The sequence below is a fragment of the Stegodyphus dumicola genome, chromosome 5 (assembly GCF_044657685.1).
Source record: "Stegodyphus dumicola isolate Sdum_Otavi_A_Nest chromosome 5, ASM4465768v1".
Classification (NCBI taxonomy): Eukaryota; Metazoa; Arthropoda; class Arachnida; order Araneae; family Eresidae; genus Stegodyphus; species Stegodyphus dumicola.
The window spans coordinates 172,896,149-172,917,770 of NC_140772.1; the positions used below are offsets into that span (position 1 = coordinate 172,896,149).

General features: G+C 29.0%; 2 long non-coding RNA genes across 2 annotated transcripts; both read right to left on the minus strand.

Moving 5' to 3' along the window:
• Positions 1-1,128: 1,128 nt before the first annotated feature.
• LOC146997336 (uncharacterized) lies at positions 1,129-7,293 on the minus strand. Its single transcript, XR_015041339.1, has 2 exons — positions 5,577-7,293; positions 1,129-2,532 (listed from the first exon to the last, which is right to left on the minus strand). It is a non-coding gene; the product is annotated as an uncharacterized LOC146997336 (long non-coding RNA).
• Positions 7,294-12,304: 5,011 nt separating this feature from the next.
• On the minus strand, positions 12,305-18,469 carry LOC146997337 (uncharacterized). The gene is made up of 2 exons (XR_015041340.1): positions 16,753-18,469; positions 12,305-13,708 (listed from the first exon to the last, which is right to left on the minus strand). It is a non-coding gene; the product is annotated as an uncharacterized LOC146997337 (long non-coding RNA).
• Positions 18,470-21,622: the final 3,153 nt, after the last annotated feature.

Sequence of the window (21,622 nt, forward strand, 5' to 3'; positions counted from 1 at the left end):
AAATGTAATTTTTCCCCTTAATCTTAAGACTTGCTTTTCAAATCAATTCAAATATTTAATTTTAATTAAATAAATGTTAATTTTATATTTGTGTTGACATTTTGTATGGTGATCATTCCGATATAGGGTGACCAAGTGAGATTTCCATCCTGAGCATCGATAATTAAGTCTTGCACTGCAGATAGAATTTTGCATATTTGCCCTATTTCTTACTTTGACAAATGTAATGATTTTACAAAATTACATGTTCTATTTGTACAACTTTTCCATCCTTAGATCAGTCAATATACTAAGCATAAAACCTATTTCAAACATTCTGCGTGTGTGTATTTATGTTTTATTTAAGCTAATAGAAAATATTTAATAATGGAAATTTCCTTCATCCAGAGTCAGTTTACAATCCATAAAAGATAATAAGATTAATACCAGTAATAATGTATAAATAATGTAAATAATGAGTAAAATGCATAATATATTTTAATAAATGAAGCTGGAAATTGCAGATGTGTGAATCTTGAAATAAATACTGATAACCAAAAAAACAGAATAGAAATTTGTGCTTATTTGAAAAGTGAATAATACAGGCAAAGTTAAAATAAAAATAAACATTATCAATGAACAGTAACATTACTTATACTACATTAAGGGGAAGCAAATGTGTATATGTAAATGTGTGCATTAGTGGTATTTATGACTTTACACTGAAATTCTGATTCCCCCATGAGGGGGGGGGGGATCAGAATTTTTTTAATAGGTAAAGAAGCTAATGGGATAAATGAAACTAAGGGAATTATTGATATGTTGTCCTCTATTAAAGACATATGTGTTATTTTGTTCCATTGGCTAATTCATTTTCACATTGGACTTGTAATTGAATTTTAAATTAAGAATGAATCTGTGTGCTTTTTCAGGGAAGGGAAGTTATGCTTTATAAAATTATAAGTATGCAATATTTACAATTAAACAGAAAATGAGAGGTGTATGAAAAAATTACAAGAAAAAAAGGGAATTTTAAATTTTTTGACAGGATGAAATTTAAAAGGCTTATCAGTCATGGTTAATAAAACTTAGCTGAATATTAAATATATGTATCAAATTTATTGAGAATAAAAATTGAAGCTAACAGAATGATAATAATAAATTAAAAAATTTATTTACATGCATACAATTTTATGTTAAATATACAGAAAATTTTCATACGAGAATACAAGAATAAAGAATTGTTTTATTAAAGAGTCTTGAAATAACTGTAGCTTTTTCTTTCACTTTTAAATTCAATAACTCTTAAAATTATAGTGATATTTATAAAAGCATAATAAAAATAATTTGATTAAACATTCCTTTTACATATTAGGCCAACTAATATTACATATTACAGCTCATGAAATGTTTCTGGTATGGAAAAAAGGATCCTTCTAAAAAATTTTCTTTACATATATATAACTAAAAATGTATCAGTTCATTTTTTCTATAATTATGTTTTATGAAAATATTCTTAAACTATTGAAAAGAATGAAATTTCCTTCATTTTCAAATGATTATGAGATGGATTTTAATGTAATGCTGATAAAGAAGATATTTTTAACATTAAAACAGAAAAATCTAAAATAGCTAAAACATATACACCTTGGATAAAAATTTGCGAGGAAAAAATTATAAATATTAATGAAAATAAAATTTTCATAGCACATAATTTTAGCATTTTAGTAAAAAATTATAAAAATTGCATCATTATACTTAACATACAGCCACTTTACTGAGATATTTATTTCAATATTAAATATATAAATTTCATGTTTCATTTCCTATTTATCTATTTCACTATCTTCTAATTTGACAAATTTTGTCTCAAATCTCAGATAATGCATTAATTCTAGATTCAGCAGCAATTACTTTCACAAAACATATATGAAATTAACAAGATGCTATTAATTTTGCACGAAGGCTTTCCATATAAAATTAACTTCTCAGATTTTCTACATTTATATAGTTCTATATAAAAAGAGCATTTATTTTGGAACATAATGACCAATATGAAGTAATAATACATAATTTATAATTTTAATAGTCACAGCATACTGAGATATTACATTTGGCTCATTGTAGAACCATAGCCTGCATACCCAGCAATGCAATCATTACCATCCAATGATACAATCATTTTGCTTATCATATGATAAGCTTGCTTTAAATTGATTTCATTAAAGGGTACAATAGAATACCTGCCATAGCTTTTCAGTTTATTGCCATATAACTTTATCGCACTAAGCACAGCAACTGAAAAATTGGTCACAAGATTTGTGGCTTAATTGTCTGATTTTCCGAGATTTAGGTATTAAGTTTTTATTTTGACTGACATTCCTCTTTGGAATGTCACTGGGTTTGCTTGATGCAGCTACTTGCCCTGAAGATGGTTAGCTTGGCTGTTCACAGCTTTAATGAAGTTTGCCGCAGGGTGGTGAATTCTACTGCATAACTAAGCAAATAGCTCCTTCACATTTACAAGTCTGCTGCTTCTGCACACCTAATCAGCTGGAAGGGATAAAAATTATAAACATAAATAATTACAAAATCGATTCACAATAAATTTTATATTTTAGTTAATTTATTTATTGAATAAAATAAATGTGAAAGTAATTAGAAAGCAGCACTGAATTAAAATATTAGTAATACTCATAGTGTAACAACGCTGATACTGCAAATGCTAAATTAAACGAGTATTGGGACTTTAAAGCATTAGAAATGAGTGAGTGTTGCATACAAAGGTTAGCATTTTGGATGCATAAATTCATGTCACACATAGAGAAAATTATGAAAACTTCCATGCAGCCAGTCTATTTGGCAGGATACACAAGTAATAAACATGTTTAATAATGAAACATAATAAAAATATTAATAATTAATGAGGGAAAATTTATAGTTTTGTTCTTTTTATTTAAGTTAATATTTCTATTGTGAAAACTATTCACTTTCTCTTTGCCAGTACTAAACATTAATTCTGAATTATAATAAATTTTCCAACTGCTCTGTTATTCATTCACAATAGTAATGGCTTGAGTTAATTTCTTCTGCGTTTATTTCATTTATAACCTCCCAAAGTTTTCAACTACATTTTATCCTATAGTTCTAATCTGAGGTAATGTGCTGCAAATATCAAATGTTAAACTGTCATAATAATAATACTATAGACAACTGAAGTTAACAAGCACATATTGTAAAGCTTCAATCATATGCAGAAGTGATTTATATGCAAGTACAGTCAAAAGTCGTTAATCCGGACTCGTCGGGACTTCGGCGATTCCGGATTATAGATCATCAGTTTAAATCTGGTAAGATGGCATGCAGAAATTACAAAATTAAAAATATGAAACCATAATTTATGAAATAAAGAACAATTATGATCTAAAGGGTATTAAAATTTACAAAAAGAAAAAGCTTAATATTTATTTGTTTACTTTATTAAACATTTATTTCAATGTAAGTTGCTTCGTTTCATGTGATAACACTTTCTCTTTAATTCTATTAAACAGACATAATTTCTCGTTTAGTTACAAAGTTCCGCTGTTCAAGTCCTATAATTGCTGTGTTGAGAATACCGACTAATTTGTCAATGGAAATGTTTTCGTTTTCAATAACCTCTGGGTCACTTTCTTCACTATCGAAAGCGAATTATAATGACAAGGAACTTGATTTAAATCATATCAAAGACGGAGTACATAGACATGAAATACTATACTTAGTAAGGAATTATAAGCCAAATAAAATAAAAACATCTGCCCTGAAGATAAGGATAGTGCTGACAGATCAACTTCCAATCCGCGGCGTGAAATTGATAAACAGATTTCGAATTTCAGAACATACTTTCGCTTTGTAGATATAAATTACATATTAGTAAATATATATCGGAAATTCTATTTGACATAATCGAAAGTTCAAGCTTACTTTTATGAAATTGTTCTAAAAGTCTGCAAAAAATAATAAGCAGGATCCAATTCAAAGATTAAGGAGCAACGCAATGTGCAACGTTAACTGAATCAGATAATTTTAGCTTAGCTTATACCTCCGTTACGCATTAAACGCGCATGTGCACAAACATATTCGCAGCCGTAAAGGTCTTACGTGCACTCTTAAACACCTGTGCGCATGCGTGAACGCAACGCATGCGCAGAAAGTTTGTAGCTTTGAGGTCCGGATCATAGATCATTCCGAATTATGGGTGTCCGAATTAACGACTTTTGACTGTATATCTTTATCATTTGGCCAATTTGAAAACAACAAAATAATCTAATTTTCATAACTTTCTCAATTTTTATTGTCTGCAGATAATCAAAACCATTTTTAAAGAGGGACTACTGCACATTATTGTTAAGAAATATATCACATCGACATTCTTCAGCTTTATTACTTTTTAACTTTAACAAATTAATATTTAAGTACTAAAAATTAAATATAACACAGTTATAGCTCTGAAGCTATGTGACAGATGCGACGAGCGAAAGCTCTGAAGTCAGATTCCAATCAGTCTGGGTCGTATTTATTTTGCATATAAAACAATACATGTGAATTCTAGTTAAATAGAACCAATGACTAAAAAGCACTTGTTTTAAAAAATACATAATAAAAATGTATTTTTCATATTACATATCATTACATATTAAAATAAAGTCGTAGCTGCCCGGATGGTATAGTGATTAGGGAAGCCTGAGTACAATACTGAGGGACCCGGGTTCGAATAACGAACAAGGCATGGATGTAAATTATCTGTCCCTTCATAGGAGGCAATGGTGGCCTGCCTATTAGGTGCCTCCATAATAGATCACCATATCTGATTTTAGGAGTGGCCAATGCCGGCATAGGCAAGCATCCACCATTGGAAACAAAAAGTACATGTGCAAGAAATGGAGTTATTCTGATGCTAATGGTTTCATAAAATTAATTATTCTTTTCTGATAACTCAATTCATAATTATAATGTGGGGAAAAAAGAAGAAATATAGAATATCAAATCCCATTTACTTTCCTGAACCAAAGTATGAAAGTAACAGCACAGTGTATAAAAATGTTGAACAACTGCATCGTCTGTTAACACAGTTATAACTGAAGTACTGTTTTGAAGAAGGGTATGGAGTTTTATGGCAATTAGCATATACTTTGATGCTTCTTATTTCATTAAAGCTAATTCTTATATATAGGCATAGTAATGTTTTGTTCATCAGCATTTTATGAATTATTGACAATTTCAAAACAACAAGTATAAATATGCAAAATAAAATAAGGAGCTGTACGACTTAAAGCTCATATAAATTGGAATACCTTATGTTGGAGCATTGCTGAACTCATACTTAAAACAGAATAAAATGATAAATGAAAATCAAAACACTACTATATATGCACTGTATGTTACTTCCTTATTAAAGCAGACAGTCTGGATATATTTAAAAGTTACAAGTTACAAATTTGGTGATTCAATCAGCTTATTTTGTTATGGTGTCTTTATTAAACAATAATCAAATGTCACCTATGGATATTCTAATATATTTTAAGAACATTAGGCTTAAATAAAAAGTTAAACTTTACCTTTCTGGATTTTGGAAAGCCTAACAGATTTCAGTTCACAAAATCCATTTCAGTCCCATTTATTGCTATTACAGGCCACACATCGAGCAAAAGCTTTCATTGAAGGGCAGTTCAACCTGAAAAAAGAAATTAAATCACCATTTAAAATTTCATGATCAGGGTAACAATACAAAGGTTTAGCACTTGGCTTATAAATAATCCTGCTCTTTCAGAAAAATTTAATTGCCATGACAATAGATTTAGGTTGGTAACTTATTTCTGTAAAAAAATGTTATGCCCTTTCCAGGAAAAACATGAGCACACATATTTACCATATAACATATTCCTCGAAGTATAACACAATGGCTTCAAATCACATTAATTAGAAAGTTTGATTTTATTTCTACTTTAACCAGGTTGCCTTCATGGCCATATGACATACAATATATTCTTTAAAATAAAGACTAATGTAACAGATTCAAATAACAAATTTAAAAGTTTTGCCCCATAAGTGAAAACATAACTTTGTGAAATAAATCTTGCATCCAATTTAAGGCCATGAGAACTGATGTTTGACAAATACTAAAGAAAGTTTATTTATATTTTTGATGCATTAGACATGAACCTGATTTAATCAAAAAAACTTTAATATGGGGAATAGGTTGGAATAGCTTTAACTTCTTTGATAAGCTGAAGCATGTTTAGAACAAAATGTTTTAATGACAAGTAAATTTCCATCATTTTCAAATCATTATATTATTAGAAAATACATTTTAATGAGATACTAACAACTATGACATTTTATGCATAAAAAGAGTAAAAATTAAGCCAGTTATCATTTGGCTTTGTGGTGTCATCGAAGCTTTGCTTCTTCTCCCAGCATAAATTCTTTGGTGGTACACTACTATACTGTCAACAATATTGTTTTCATATTAGTTCCACAACAGTAAATTAACATGTTCCAGTTCAGAGTTTGAATGCATCTGAAATGTTTTGTGCACAGTTTGAATTTAAGAAAAATCTCTTTCTTTCAGACTTATATTTTCAGCTTAATATTCTAATGATATACTTTTTTTGAAATCATATACTACAGCTATATCCATTTGACTTTGAAGGGAAGATTAATAATTTTTATCTTCTTATATCCTACCCATATATCTTTCTTTCTAAGTAGCTATGTGCAGAGTTAAAAAATGTATAGACATATAAAAATAATAAGGATAGCTTAATTATTTTTATTGAGAAAAATTAAATGTGCATAGCTATATATGTAAGAATACATAATTAAATTAGTCCAAATCATATTTAATGCATCTCCATATCTATTTTAATATTTTCATTTAATATGTATTTAAATGCACTAATCATTTTATCATTAGAATTCTAGTAAAAGTAAGAAAAAAGCTATAATAAATTAAATGCTGTTGTTGTTGGTATCATTTTAACTTTGCCCAGTTTGTCTTCATGGCAATAGCATTATTTATAACATATATAATACCTAAAAAAGAAACATTTTGTTATGTTAATAATAATAATTTGCTGCATTTTTTAACTCCCCAAACCCCATAAACGTTTTGCGAAAATATAAAAAACTTTATTTTCTTTTACCGTAATAATCCGTAATGTTCGTTGCGAAAATATAAAAAACTTTATTTTATTTTACCGTAATGTTCGAAAAATAAACCCCATAAACGTTTTGCGAAAATATGAAATAATAATGATTTGCGACTTTCAAACTTTATTTTCTCTTACCGTAATGTTCGAAAAGTAAACAGAAAATTTCCCTTTTCCTCCTTCAGGAAAATTCCCTGTGTGGGTTGCAACAATTATCAGGGTTACCATATTCTGGCGCTCACTTCCGATGTAAACAAATCCGCAATTTCGCCAAGTGCCGGTTATGGAAACATCCCCGTTATGGCATTGCTTTCAAATATAGTTAGAGTAATATTTAAACATTTTTTTCGGAAGCACTTCCACAGGAAATCCGTTTGTTCTCTGCGTATGAAAAACCCATATAAATAAATCTTCTGTACAGCCTTATACAAATGCAGTTAAAATTACTGTCATTACAATTAAGCGAATATAGCTACATTTGTTTACAAAAAGTTATTGCTAAATACAGCACTATGTCAATTTCATTTGGCATTGTAATTTCAGAAAATGCTCAGCATGAGGTATTTTTATATTATATAATCTACTGTCAAAAACAATAGCTACCTTTTCAGTACTTTAAATTTTACTATTGAGAATTTTTATGGTTCAAAATAATATTTCTATACATTATTTCAAGTATTCTTTCTACAATAGAAATCTAAATAACTTGCACCTAAAACACTGACTCAAATTTATTCCAATAATGCATCGCTTTAATTAAATTTATGTTCCTTTGAGATGATATATGAAAAACCTTGTGTAATAATAAATTATTAATATATATAGGTAAATGGTATTTTTATATATTTTTTCGGGTAAAGTGCAGAATCGCCCACTTATTTATTTGGCACTTTGTACAAAAGTAAAAGGAATTGGATTTTTGTCAATTTTCTTTTGACTTTTTAAGTGGAAATAGGTCGATGTGTACATGAATAAAGTCAAAGGAGTGCACAATGGCATTTTTGTGCAATTCTGGGATGTTTTTTTAAGTGAAAATATGTCGATGTGTACATGGATACCGAGTATGTGCAATTCTTAAAAACACTCCAAGCAGTGGGCGATTCTACACTTTCCCCATTTTTCTATAGGAATTTAGTTTCATTAAATTAGTTATTTAGTATAATTATGTGTATATGAGTATATTCACATAGATGGAATTTTTACAGTACGAAAGTTAATCTTTTTTACATCAATAACTATATATACTATAAATACCCATTATGTTATAGATTTTATTTATATAAAATTTGTGGAAGATTATATAGCACTAAAAGTGAGATACGGAATAAAACATTATACGCTATGAGATATTTTCTTAATTCCCGAACTGTGCGCTAAGAATTGGTATTTGTTGAAACTTGTAAATTTTTTAAAATTCATTTTGTTACAATATAATTTATTGTATTTTGGGTACTATTAAGTTTATTATATGTTATCTTCATGTTTCATTTATTTTTTGAGAGATACAGGTAACATTCAAAGTATTGTAATAAGGGGTCGACACAGTGTTTGTATATTATTAGTTCTTCACTACATTATATTCTTGGATTCATCCTTTCTTCCACGCAAAACATCTATGTGTATGCATGTCATAATAAGCTGCAGGGTGTTACTATCATTGGTAAGCGAGCTTTAAGGGGATAGCAAGTATGCTAAATTTGAACTTTTATGTTAAGTTTCTAATTTGCAAGTCCCGTATTTTTTTTTGCTTGCTTGTTAATAATGTTTCTCTTCCTGAAAATTTGGGTTTCTTCTAGTTTTGTTTTTTAATTTGGTTTAGTGCATTGTAGGTAACTTAAAATTTAAGCAGATGCTAGAAAGTACCATCCTTTGGCAATACATTTCTCATTAGGTATCAAATTGTTAAACAAGCTGATGTGATTAAATACAATTGTTTAATTTCCCAATTAAAGAACTGAAATACAAATATATGCAGTGAGGTACAGTACTATATGTATATATTTATAATGAAATGAATAATATATATACAGTCAAAGTAATGATTCGCAACCATCAAATGAAATGATATTATATATATATATATATGTAATAGATTCTGTAGTCGAATACAAGCAGCTGAATCCGTAATGAACAGCAAGAATTTTGATGGCTTAGAGATGTTGAAACTCTAATCCACAATGAATAAGAAATTTGGCAGTTGAGGTAGATTTAATTCAACTTTTCTTTCAGCAAATATGTTGCAGCCACAAACAAGTTGGCACATTATTTATGCCTATTCCAAAAATTAACATTTTTGATAAATGTGTAGTAAGAAACAATGACTGCAATCCAGCAAATACAAAGCGTAAAAAGCAAATGCGTTATGTTAAGGGTGAAATCTTAATTAAGACCGAGTTAATTTTGGTTTTCGATGCATTTTTACTCGTATTTGATAGTTAATAATGCTCTAAAATTACAATTGGCTGTTTGAGTTTTAGTTTCTTTTACAACATCAAATTATGTAAGAGTCATATGACATGAATTAATCTCCAAATGATGCAGTGCAGAAAGAAACTGTTTTTAGAATAGAGAAGGAAAATTAATTTTACGCTGCTAATTTAATCTTTTGCATATTCCTTATTTTTCTTACATATATACATGTACATATATCATTCGATGGTTGTGAATCATGACTTTGGTTATTATCTTTCTATTCATTTTATTTTCAGAATTATATAAAGGTAGTTTAAAATTTTGTAATATGTTTATAGATATTGACGTGCATTAAGGACAGGCTCGTAGGCTTCTAGATATTTTAAAATTTTTATTTATTCGCATTGAGTTTTATTTAAAATTACTTTACATGCTTTCTCCGCAATTTAGTTCTGTTCAATGCTAATTATGTACTTCTGCTGGTTTATGTGTTTATGGAAATTTGATTTACAGTTCTATTTTGGTGTATTGTTTTATTATAGGGATTCTGTATATGGATACTCCACTATAGTATAATGCTATTGGTTCTGTTTATGGGTTTTGTGCAGCGATTTTTCCAAGAGGTACCTTTATTGGTCTGTGGATTTTTGTGTAGTGGTTTTTACAGGATTTGGCATATGGGTGCCTGTATAGGTGTACATGCTTTTGTTTACTGGTTTTTACAAGGCATAGACCTACGGAATATCCATTTTTTTTTAATGGAAATTTGGCCAATGGATATGCATATAAAGTTTTGATTTTTGGCTATGGGTTTTTACTGGGATTTTGTTTATAGTGCCTACAGTTCTACAGGTTTCTACAGAGATTTGGCCTACTCGTATCCGTACAGTCGTACGGGTTTCTGTTTACAGGTTTTTTTACGGGTATTTGGCCTACAGGTACCTATACAGCCGTGCAGGTTTCTTTCTGCCTGAAGTAAAATGTGGTAGCCTATAATATGTCACTATCAGGATTTAGCAACTGATCCTTACCTTCCTTGTCGCCCTAGAAGTGGGGGAGAATGCAAGGAATTTTCTCCTTTATTACCGCAATGGAAAATTTGGCTAGGGTATTGCACCTTTTTCATATTCTGGCTAGGCAGAAGAGTACCAGGGGGAGCAGAACAGCCAAGCCACTGATTAAGAGGAGAGGCCTCCGAAGAACCTTAAGTTTTTAAGTATATATTAAAAAAAAATGAAGCTAAAATGTGGTCTGTATTGGGAGAATCAATCCCTAACTCATAATTGGCACTAAAGATATCTTTGGGACGGTGTATGTTGCTCCATGCTAGAGAAGCTTTTTGAAGTTGAAGTGGATTAAAAGCTATCTTTGATCAACAAGGTGCCAAGATTTAATGGCTTGTCAGTCTTTTTGCATTGAACATACGGTAGCTAAACATGTTAATGAATTTTTGACAAAACTATAAACAAACTTTCGTAAGTCAAAATTCACTAAAAACAGTTATAGCTTTTTTATTTTTAGAAAAGTTAACAATATTTTTTAAATCATCAAAAATAGCTGATTAATAAGCATTTTTAAATATAAATTTGTTTTCTAAATGTAATTTTTCCCCTTAATCTTAAGACTTGCTTTTCAAATCAATTCAAATATTTAATTTTAATTAAATAAATGTTAATTTTATATTTGTGTTGACATTTTGTATGGTGATCATTCCGATATAGGGTGACCAAGTGAGATTTCCATCCTGAGCATCGATAATTAAGTCTTGCACTGCAGATAGAATTTTGCATATTTGCCCTATTTCTTACTTTGACAAATGTAATGATTTTACAAAATTACATGTTCTATTTGTACAACTTTTCCATCCTTAGATCAGTCAATATACTAAGCATAAAACCTATTTCAAACATTCTGCGTGTGTGTATTTATGTTTTATTTAAGCTAATAGAAAATATTTAATAATGGAAATTTCCTTCATCCAGAGTCAGTTTACAATCCATAAAAGATAATAAGATTAATACCAGTAATAATGTATAAATAATGTAAATAATGAGTAAAATGCATAATATATTTTAATAAATGAAGCTGGAAATTGCAGATGTGTGAATCTTGAAATAAATACTGATAACCAAAAAAACAGAATAGAAATTTGTGCTTATTTGAAAAGTGAATAATACAGGCAAAGTTAAAATAAAAATAAACATTATCAATGAACAGTAACATTACTTATACTACATTAAGGGGAAGCAAATGTGTATATGTAAATGTGTGCATTAGTGGTATTTATGACTTTACACTGAAATTCTGATTCCCCCATGAGGGGGGGGGGGATCAGAATTTTTTTAATAGGTAAAGAAGCTAATGGGATAAATGAAACTAAGGGAATTATTGATATGTTGTCCTCTATTAAAGACATATGTGTTATTTTGTTCCATTGGCTAATTCATTTTCACATTGGACTTGTAATTGAATTTTAAATTAAGAATGAATCTGTGTGCTTTTTCAGGGAAGGGAAGTTATGCTTTATAAAATTATAAGTATGCAATATTTACAATTAAACAGAAAATGAGAGGTGTATGAAAAAATTACAAGAAAAAAAGGGAATTTTAAATTTTTTGACAGGATGAAATTTAAAAGGCTTATCAGTCATGGTTAATAAAACTTAGCTGAATATTAAATATATGTATCAAATTTATTGAGAATAAAAATTGAAGCTAACAGAATGATAATAATAAATTAAAAAATTTATTTACATGCATACAATTTTATGTTAAATATACAGAAAATTTTCATACGAGAATACAAGAATAAAGAATTGTTTTATTAAAGAGTCTTGAAATAACTGTAGCTTTTTCTTTCACTTTTAAATTCAATAACTCTTAAAATTATAGTGATATTTATAAAAGCATAATAAAAATAATTTGATTAAACATTCCTTTTACATATTAGGCCAACTAATATTACATATTACAGCTCATGAAATGTTTCTGGTATGGAAAAAAGGATCCTTCTAAAAAATTTTCTTTACATATATATAACTAAAAATGTATCAGTTCATTTTTTCTATAATTATGTTTTATGAAAATATTCTTAAACTATTGAAAAGAATGAAATTTCCTTCATTTTCAAATGATTATGAGATGGATTTTAATGTAATGCTGATAAAGAAGATATTTTTAACATTAAAACAGAAAAATCTAAAATAGCTAAAACATATACACCTTGGATAAAAATTTGCGAGGAAAAAATTATAAATATTAATGAAAATAAAATTTTCATAGCACATAATTTTAGCATTTTAGTAAAAAATTATAAAAATTGCATCATTATACTTAACATACAGCCACTTTACTGAGATATTTATTTCAATATTAAATATATAAATTTCATGTTTCATTTCCTATTTATCTATTTCACTATCTTCTAATTTGACAAATTTTGTCTCAAATCTCAGATAATGCATTAATTCTAGATTCAGCAGCAATTACTTTCACAAAACATATATGAAATTAACAAGATGCTATTAATTTTGCACGAAGGCTTTCCATATAAAATTAACTTCTCAGATTTTCTACATTTATATAGTTCTATATAAAAAGAGCATTTATTTTGGAACATAATGACCAATATGAAGTAATAATACATAATTTATAATTTTAATAGTCACAGCATACTGAGATATTACATTTGGCTCATTGTAGAACCATAGCCTGCATACCCAGCAATGCAATCATTACCATCCAATGATACAATCATTTTGCTTATCATATGATAAGCTTGCTTTAAATTGATTTCATTAAAGGGTACAATAGAATACCTGCCATAGCTTTTCAGTTTATTGCCATATAACTTTATCGCACTAAGCACAGCAACTGAAAAATTGGTCACAAGATTTGTGGCTTAATTGTCTGATTTTCCGAGATTTAGGTATTAAGTTTTTATTTTGACTGACATTCCTCTTTGGAATGTCACTGGGTTTGCTTGATGCAGCTACTTGCCCTGAAGATGGTTAGCTTGGCTGTTCACAGCTTTAATGAAGTTTGCCGCAGGGTGGTGAATTCTACTGCATAACTAAGCAAATAGCTCCTTCACATTTACAAGTCTGCTGCTTCTGCACACCTAATCAGCTGGAAGGGATAAAAATTATAAACATAAATAATTACAAAATCGATTCACAATAAATTTTATATTTTAGTTAATTTATTTATTGAATAAAATAAATGTGAAAGTAATTAGAAAGCAGCACTGAATTAAAATATTAGTAATACTCATAGTGTAACAACGCTGATACTGCAAATGCTAAATTAAACGAGTATTGGGACTTTAAAGCATTAGAAATGAGTGAGTGTTGCATACAAAGGTTAGCATTTTGGATGCATAAATTCATGTCACACATAGAGAAAATTATGAAAACTTCCATGCAGCCAGTCTATTTGGCAGGATACACAAGTAATAAACATGTTTAATAATGAAACATAATAAAAATATTAATAATTAATGAGGGAAAATTTATAGTTTTGTTCTTTTTATTTAAGTTAATATTTCTATTGTGAAAACTATTCACTTTCTCTTTGCCAGTACTAAACATTAATTCTGAATTATAATAAATTTTCCAACTGCTCTGTTATTCATTCACAATAGTAATGGCTTGAGTTAATTTCTTCTGCGTTTATTTCATTTATAACCTCCCAAAGTTTTCAACTACATTTTATCCTATAGTTCTAATCTGAGGTAATGTGCTGCAAATATCAAATGTTAAACTGTCATAATAATAATACTATAGACAACTGAAGTTAACAAGCACATATTGTAAAGCTTCAATCATATGCAGAAGTGATTTATATGCAAGTACAGTCAAAAGTCGTTAATCCGGACTCGTCGGGACTTCGGCGATTCCGGATTATAGATCATCAGTTTAAATCTGGTAAGATGGCATGCAGAAATTACAAAATTAAAAATATGAAACCATAATTTATGAAATAAAGAACAATTATGATCTAAAGGGTATTAAAATTTACAAAAAGAAAAAGCTTAATATTTATTTGTTTACTTTATTAAACATTTATTTCAATGTAAGTTGCTTCGTTTCATGTGATAACACTTTCTCTTTAATTCTATTAAACAGACATAATTTCTCGTTTAGTTACAAAGTTCCGCTGTTCAAGTCCTATAATTGCTGTGTTGAGAATACCGACTAATTTGTCAATGGAAATGTTTTCGTTTTCAATAACCTCTGGGTCACTTTCTTCACTATCGAAAGCGAATTATAATGACAAGGAACTTGATTTAAATCATATCAAAGACGGAGTACATAGACATGAAATACTATACTTAGTAAGGAATTATAAGCCAAATAAAATAAAAACATCTGCCCTGAAGATAAGGATAGTGCTGACAGATCAACTTCCAATCCGCGGCGTGAAATTGATAAACAGATTTCGAATTTCAGAACATACTTTCGCTTTGTAGATATAAATTACATATTAGTAAATATATATCGGAAATTCTATTTGACATAATCGAAAGTTCAAGCTTACTTTTATGAAATTGTTCTAAAAGTCTGCAAAAAATAATAAGCAGGATCCAATTCAAAGATTAAGGAGCAACGCAATGTGCAACGTTAACTGAATCAGATAATTTTAGCTTAGCTTATACCTCCGTTACGCATTAAACGCGCATGTGCACAAACATATTCGCAGCCGTAAAGGTCTTACGTGCACTCTTAAACACCTGTGCGCATGCGTGAACGCAACGCATGCGCAGAAAGTTTGTAGCTTTGAGGTCCGGATCATAGATCATTCCGAATTATGGGTGTCCGAATTAACGACTTTTGACTGTATATCTTTATCATTTGGCCAATTTGAAAACAACAAAATAATCTAATTTTCATAACTTTCTCAATTTTTATTGTCTGCAGATAATCAAAACCATTTTTAAAGAGGGACTACTGCACATTATTGTTAAGAAATATATCACATCGACATTCTTCAGCTTTATTACTTTTTAACTTTAACAAATTAATATTTAAGTACTAAAAATTAAATATAACACAGTTATAGCTCTGAAGCTATGTGACAGATGCGACGAGCGAAAGCTCTGAAGTCAGATTCCAATCAGTCTGGGTCGTATTTATTTTGCATATAAAACAATACATGTGAATTCTAGTTAAATAGAACCAATGACTAAAAAGCACTTGTTTTAAAAAATACATAATAAAAATGTATTTTTCATATTACATATCATTACATATTAAAATAAAGTCGTAGCTGCCCGGATGGTATAGTGATTAGGGAAGCCTGAGTACAATACTGAGGGACCCGGGTTCGAATAACGAACAAGGCATGGATGTAAATTATCTGTCCCTTCATAGGAGGCAAAGGTGGCCTGCCTATTAGGTGCCTCCATAATAGATCACCATATCTGATTTTAGGAGTGGCCAATGCCGGCATAGGCAAGCATCCACCATTGGAAACAAAAAGTACATGTGCAAGAAATGGAGTTATTCTGATGCTAATGGTTTCATAAAATTAATTATTCTTTTCTGATAACTCAATTCATAATTATAATGTGGGGAAAAAAGAAGAAATATAGAATATCAAATCCCATTTACTTTCCTGAACCAAAGTATGAAAGTAACAGCACAGTGTATAAAAATGTTGAACAACTGCATCGTCTGTTAACACAGTTATAACTGAAGTACTGTTTTGAAGAAGGGTATGGAGTTTTATGGCAATTAGCATATACTTTGATGCTTCTTATTTCATTAAAGCTAATTCTTATATATAGGCATAGTAATGTTTTGTTCATCAGCATTTTATGAATTATTGACAATTTCAAAACAACAAGTATAAATATGCAAAATAAAATAAGGAGCTGTACGACTTAAAGCTCATATAAATTGGAATACCTTATGTTGGAGCATTGCTGAACTCATACTTAAAACAGAATAAAATGATAAATGAAAATCAAAACACTACTATATATGCACTGTATGTTACTTCCTTATTAAAGCAGACAGTCTGGATATATTTAAAAGTTACAAGTTACAAATTTGGTGATTCAATCAGCTTATTTTGTTATGGTGTCTTTATTAAACAATAATCAAATGTCACCTATGGATATTCTAATATATTTTAAGAACATTAGGCTTAAATAAAAAGTTAAACTTTACCTTTCTGGATTTTGGAAAGCCTAACAGATTTCAGTTCACAAAATCCATTTCAGTCCCATTTATTGCTATTACAGGCCACACATCGAGCAAAAGCTTTCATTGAAGGGCAGTTCAACCTGAAAAAAGAAATTAAATCACCATTTAAAATTTCATGATCAGGGTAACAATACAAAGGTTTAGCACTTGGCTTATAAATAATCCTGCTCTTTCAGAAAAATTTAATTGCCATGACAATAGATTTAGGTTGGTAACTTATTTCTGTAAAAAAATGTTATGCCCTTTCCAGGAAAAACATGAGCACACATATTTACCATATAACATATTCCTCGAAGTATAACACAATGGCTTCAAATCACATTAATTAGAAAGTTTGATTTTATTTCTACTTTAACCAGGTTGCCTTCATGGCCATATGACATACAATATATTCTTTAAAATAAAGACTAATGTAACAGATTCAAATAACAAATTTAAAAGTTTTGCCCCATAAGTGAAAACATAACTTTGTGAAATAAATCTTGCATCCAATTTAAGGCCATGAGAACTGATGTTTGACAAATACTAAAGAAAGTTTATTTATATTTTTGATGCATTAGACATGAACCTGATTTAATCAAAAAAACTTTAATATGGGGAATAGGTTGGAATAGCTTTAACTTCTTTGATAAGCTGAAGCATGTTTAGAACAAAATGTTTTAATGACAAGTAAATTTCCATCATTTTCAAATCATTATATTATTAGAAAATACATTTTAATGAGATACTAACAACTATGACATTTTATGCATAAAAAGAGTAAAAATTAAGCCAGTTATCATTTGGCTTTGTGGTGTCATCGAAGCTTTGCTTCTTCTCCCAGCATAAATTCTTTGGTGGTACACTACTATACTGTCAACAATATTGTTTTCATATTAGTTCCACAACAGTAAATTAACATGTTCCAGTTCAGAGTTTGAATGCATCTGAAATGTTTTGTGCACAGTTTGAATTTAAGAAAAATCTCTTTCTTTCAGACTTATATTTTCAGCTTAATATTCTAATGATATACTTTTTTTGAAATCATATACTACAGCTATATCCATTTGACTTTGAAGGGAAGATTAATAATTTTTATCTTCTTATATCCTACCCATATATCTTTCTTTCTAAGTAGCTATGTGCAGAGTTAAAAAATGTATAGACATATAAAAATAATAAGGATAGCTTAATTATTTTTATTGAGAAAAATTAAATGTGCATAGCTATATATGTAAGAATACATAATTAAATTAGTCCAAATCATATTTAATGCATCTCCATATCTATTTTAATATTTTCATTTAATATGTATTTAAATGCACTAATCATTTTATCATTAGAATTCTAGTAAAAGTAAGAAAAAAGCTATAATAAATTAAATGCTGTTGTTGTTGGTATCATTTTAACTTTGCCCAGTTTGTCTTCATGGCAATAGCATTATTTATAACATATATAATACCTAAAAAAGAAACATTTTGTTATGTTAATAATAATAATTTGCTGCATTTTTTAACTCCCCAAACCCCATAAACGTTTTGCGAAAATATAAAAAACTTTATTTTCTTTTACCGTAATAATCCGTAATGTTCGTTGCGAAAATATAAAAAACTTTATTTTATTTTACCGTAATGTTCGAAAAATAAACCCCATAAACGTTTTGCGAAAATATGAAATAATAATGATTTGCGACTTTCAAACTTTATTTTCTCTTACCGTAATGTTCGAAAAGTAAACAGAAAATTTCCCTTTTCCTCCTTCAGGAAAATTCCCTGTGTGGGTTGCAACAATTATCAGGGTTACCATATTCTGGCGCTCACTTCCGATGTAAACAAATCCGCAATTTCGCCAAGTGCCGGTTATGGAAACATCCCCGTTATGGCATTGCTTTCAAATATAGTTAGAGTAATATTTAAACATTTTTTTCGGAAGCACTTCCACAGGAAATCCGTTTGTTCTCTGCGTATGAAAAACCCATATAAATAAATCTTCTGTACAGCCTTATACAAATGCAGTTAAAATTACTGTCATTACAATTAAGCGAATATAGCTACATTTGTTTACAAAAAGTTATTGCTAAATACAGCACTATGTCAATTTCATTTGGCATTGTAATTTCAGAAAATGCTCAGCATGAGGTATTTTTATATTATATAATCTACTGTCAAAAACAATAGCTACCTTTTCAGTACTTTAAATTTTACTATTGAGAATTTTTATGGTTCAAAATAATATTTCTATACATTATTTCAAGTATTCTTTCTACAATAGAAATCTAAATAACTTGCCCCTAAAACACTGACTCAAATTTATTCCAATAATGCATCGCTTTAATTAAATTTATGTTCCTTTGAGATGATATATGAAAAACCTTGTGTAATAATAAATTATTAATATATATAGGTAAATGGTATTTTTATATATTTTTTCGGGTAAAGTGCAGAATCGCCCACTTATTTATTTGGCACTTTGTACAAAAGTAAAAGGAATTGGATTTTTGTCAATTTTCTTTTGACTTTTTAAGTGGAAATAGGTCGATGTGTACATGAATAAAGTCAAAGGAGTGCACAATGGCATTTTTGTGCAATTCTGGGATGTTTTTTTAAGTGAAAATATGTCGATGTGTACATGGATACCGAGTATGTGCAATTCTTAAAAACACTCCAAGCAGTGGGCGATTCTACACTTTCCCCATTTTTCTATAGGAATTTAGTTTCATTAAATTAGTTATTTAGTATAATTATGTGTATATGAGTATATTCACATAGATGGAATTTTTACAGTACGAAAGTTAATCTTTTTTACATCAATAACTATATATACTATAAATACCCATTATGTTATAGATTTTATTTATATAAAATTTGTGGAAGATTATATAGCACTAAAAGTGAGATACGGAATAAAACATTATACGCTATGAGATATTTTCTTAATTCCCGAACTGTGCGCTAAGAATTGGTATTTGTTGAAACTTGTAAATTTTTTAAAATTCATTTTGTTACAATATAATTTATTGTATTTTGGGTACTATTAAGTTTATTATATGTTATCTTCATGTTTCATTTATTTTTTGAGAGATACAGGTAACATTCAAAGTATTGTAATAAGGGGTCGACACAGTGTTTGTATATTATTAGTTCTTCACTACATTATATTCTTGGATTCATCCTTTCTTCCACGCAAAACATCTATGTGTATGCATGTCATAATAAGCTGCAGGGTGTTACTATCATTGGTAAGCGAGCTTTAAGGGGATAGCAAGTATGCTAAATTTGAACTTTTATGTTAAGTTTCTAATTTGCAAGTCCCGTATTTTTTTTTGCTTGCTTGTTAATAATGTTTCTCTTCCTGAAAATTTGGGTTTCTTCTAGTTTTGTTTTTTAATTTGGTTTAGTGCATTGTAGGTAACTTAAAATTTAAGCAGATGCTAGAAAGTACCATCCTTTGGCAATACATTTCTCATTAGGTATCAAATTGTTAAACAAGCTGATGTGATTAAATACAATTGTTTAATTTCCCAATTAAAGAACTGAAATACAAATATATGCAGTGAGGTACAGTACTATATGTATATATTTATAATGAAATGAATAATATATATACAGTCAAAGTAATGATTCGCAACCATCAAATGAAATGATATTATATATATATATATATGTAATAGATTCTGTAGTCGAATACAAGCAGCTGAATCCGTAATGAACAGCAAGAATTTTGATGGCTTAGAGATGTTGAAACTCTAATCCACAATGAATAAGAAATTTGGCAGTTGAGGTAGATTTAATTCAACTTTTCTTTCAGCAAATATGTTGCAGCCACAAACAAGTTGGCACATTATTTATGCCTATTCCAAAAATTAACATTTTTGATAAATGTGTAGTAAGAAACAATGACTGCAATCCAGCAAATACAAAGCGTAAAAAGCAAATGCGTTATGTTAAGGGTGAAATCTTAATTAAGACCGAGTTAATTTTGGTTTTCGATGCATTTTTACTCGTATTTGATAGTTAATAATGCTCTAAAATTACAATTGGCTGTTTGAGTTTTAGTTTCTTTTACAACATCAAATTATGTAAGAGTCATATGACATGAATTAATCTCCAAATGATGCAGTGCAGAAAGAAACTGTTTTTAGAATAGAGAAGGAAAATTAATTTTACGCTGCTAATTTAATCTTTTGCATATTCCTTATTTTTCTTACATATATACATGTACATATATCATTCGATGGTTGTGAATCATGACTTTGGTTATTATCTTTCTATTCATTTTATTTTCAGAATTATATAAAGGTAGTTTAAAATTTTGTAATATGTTTATAGATATTGACGTGCATTAAGGACAGGCTCGTAGGCTTCTAGATATTTTAAAATTTTTATTTATTCGCATTGAGTTTTATTTAAAATTACTTTACATGCTTTCTCCGCAATTTAGTTCTGTTCAATGCTAATTATGTACTTCTGCTGGTTTATGTGTTTATGGAAATTTGATTTACAGTTCTATTTTGGTGTATTGTTTTTTTATAGGGATTCTGTATATGGATACTCCACTATAGTATAATGCTATTGGTTCTGTTTATGGGTTTTGTGCAGCGATTTTTCCAAGAGGTACCTTTATTGGTCTGTGGATTTTTGTGTAGTGGTTTTTACAGGATTTGGCATATGGGTGCCTGTATAGGTGTACATGCTTTTGTTTACTGGTTTTTACAAGGCATAGACCTACGGAATATCCATTTTTTTTAATGGAAATTTGGCCAATGGATATGCATATAAAGTTTTGATTTTTGGCTATGGGTTTTTACTGGGATTTTGTTTATAGTGCCTACAGTTCTACAGGTTTCTACAGAGAT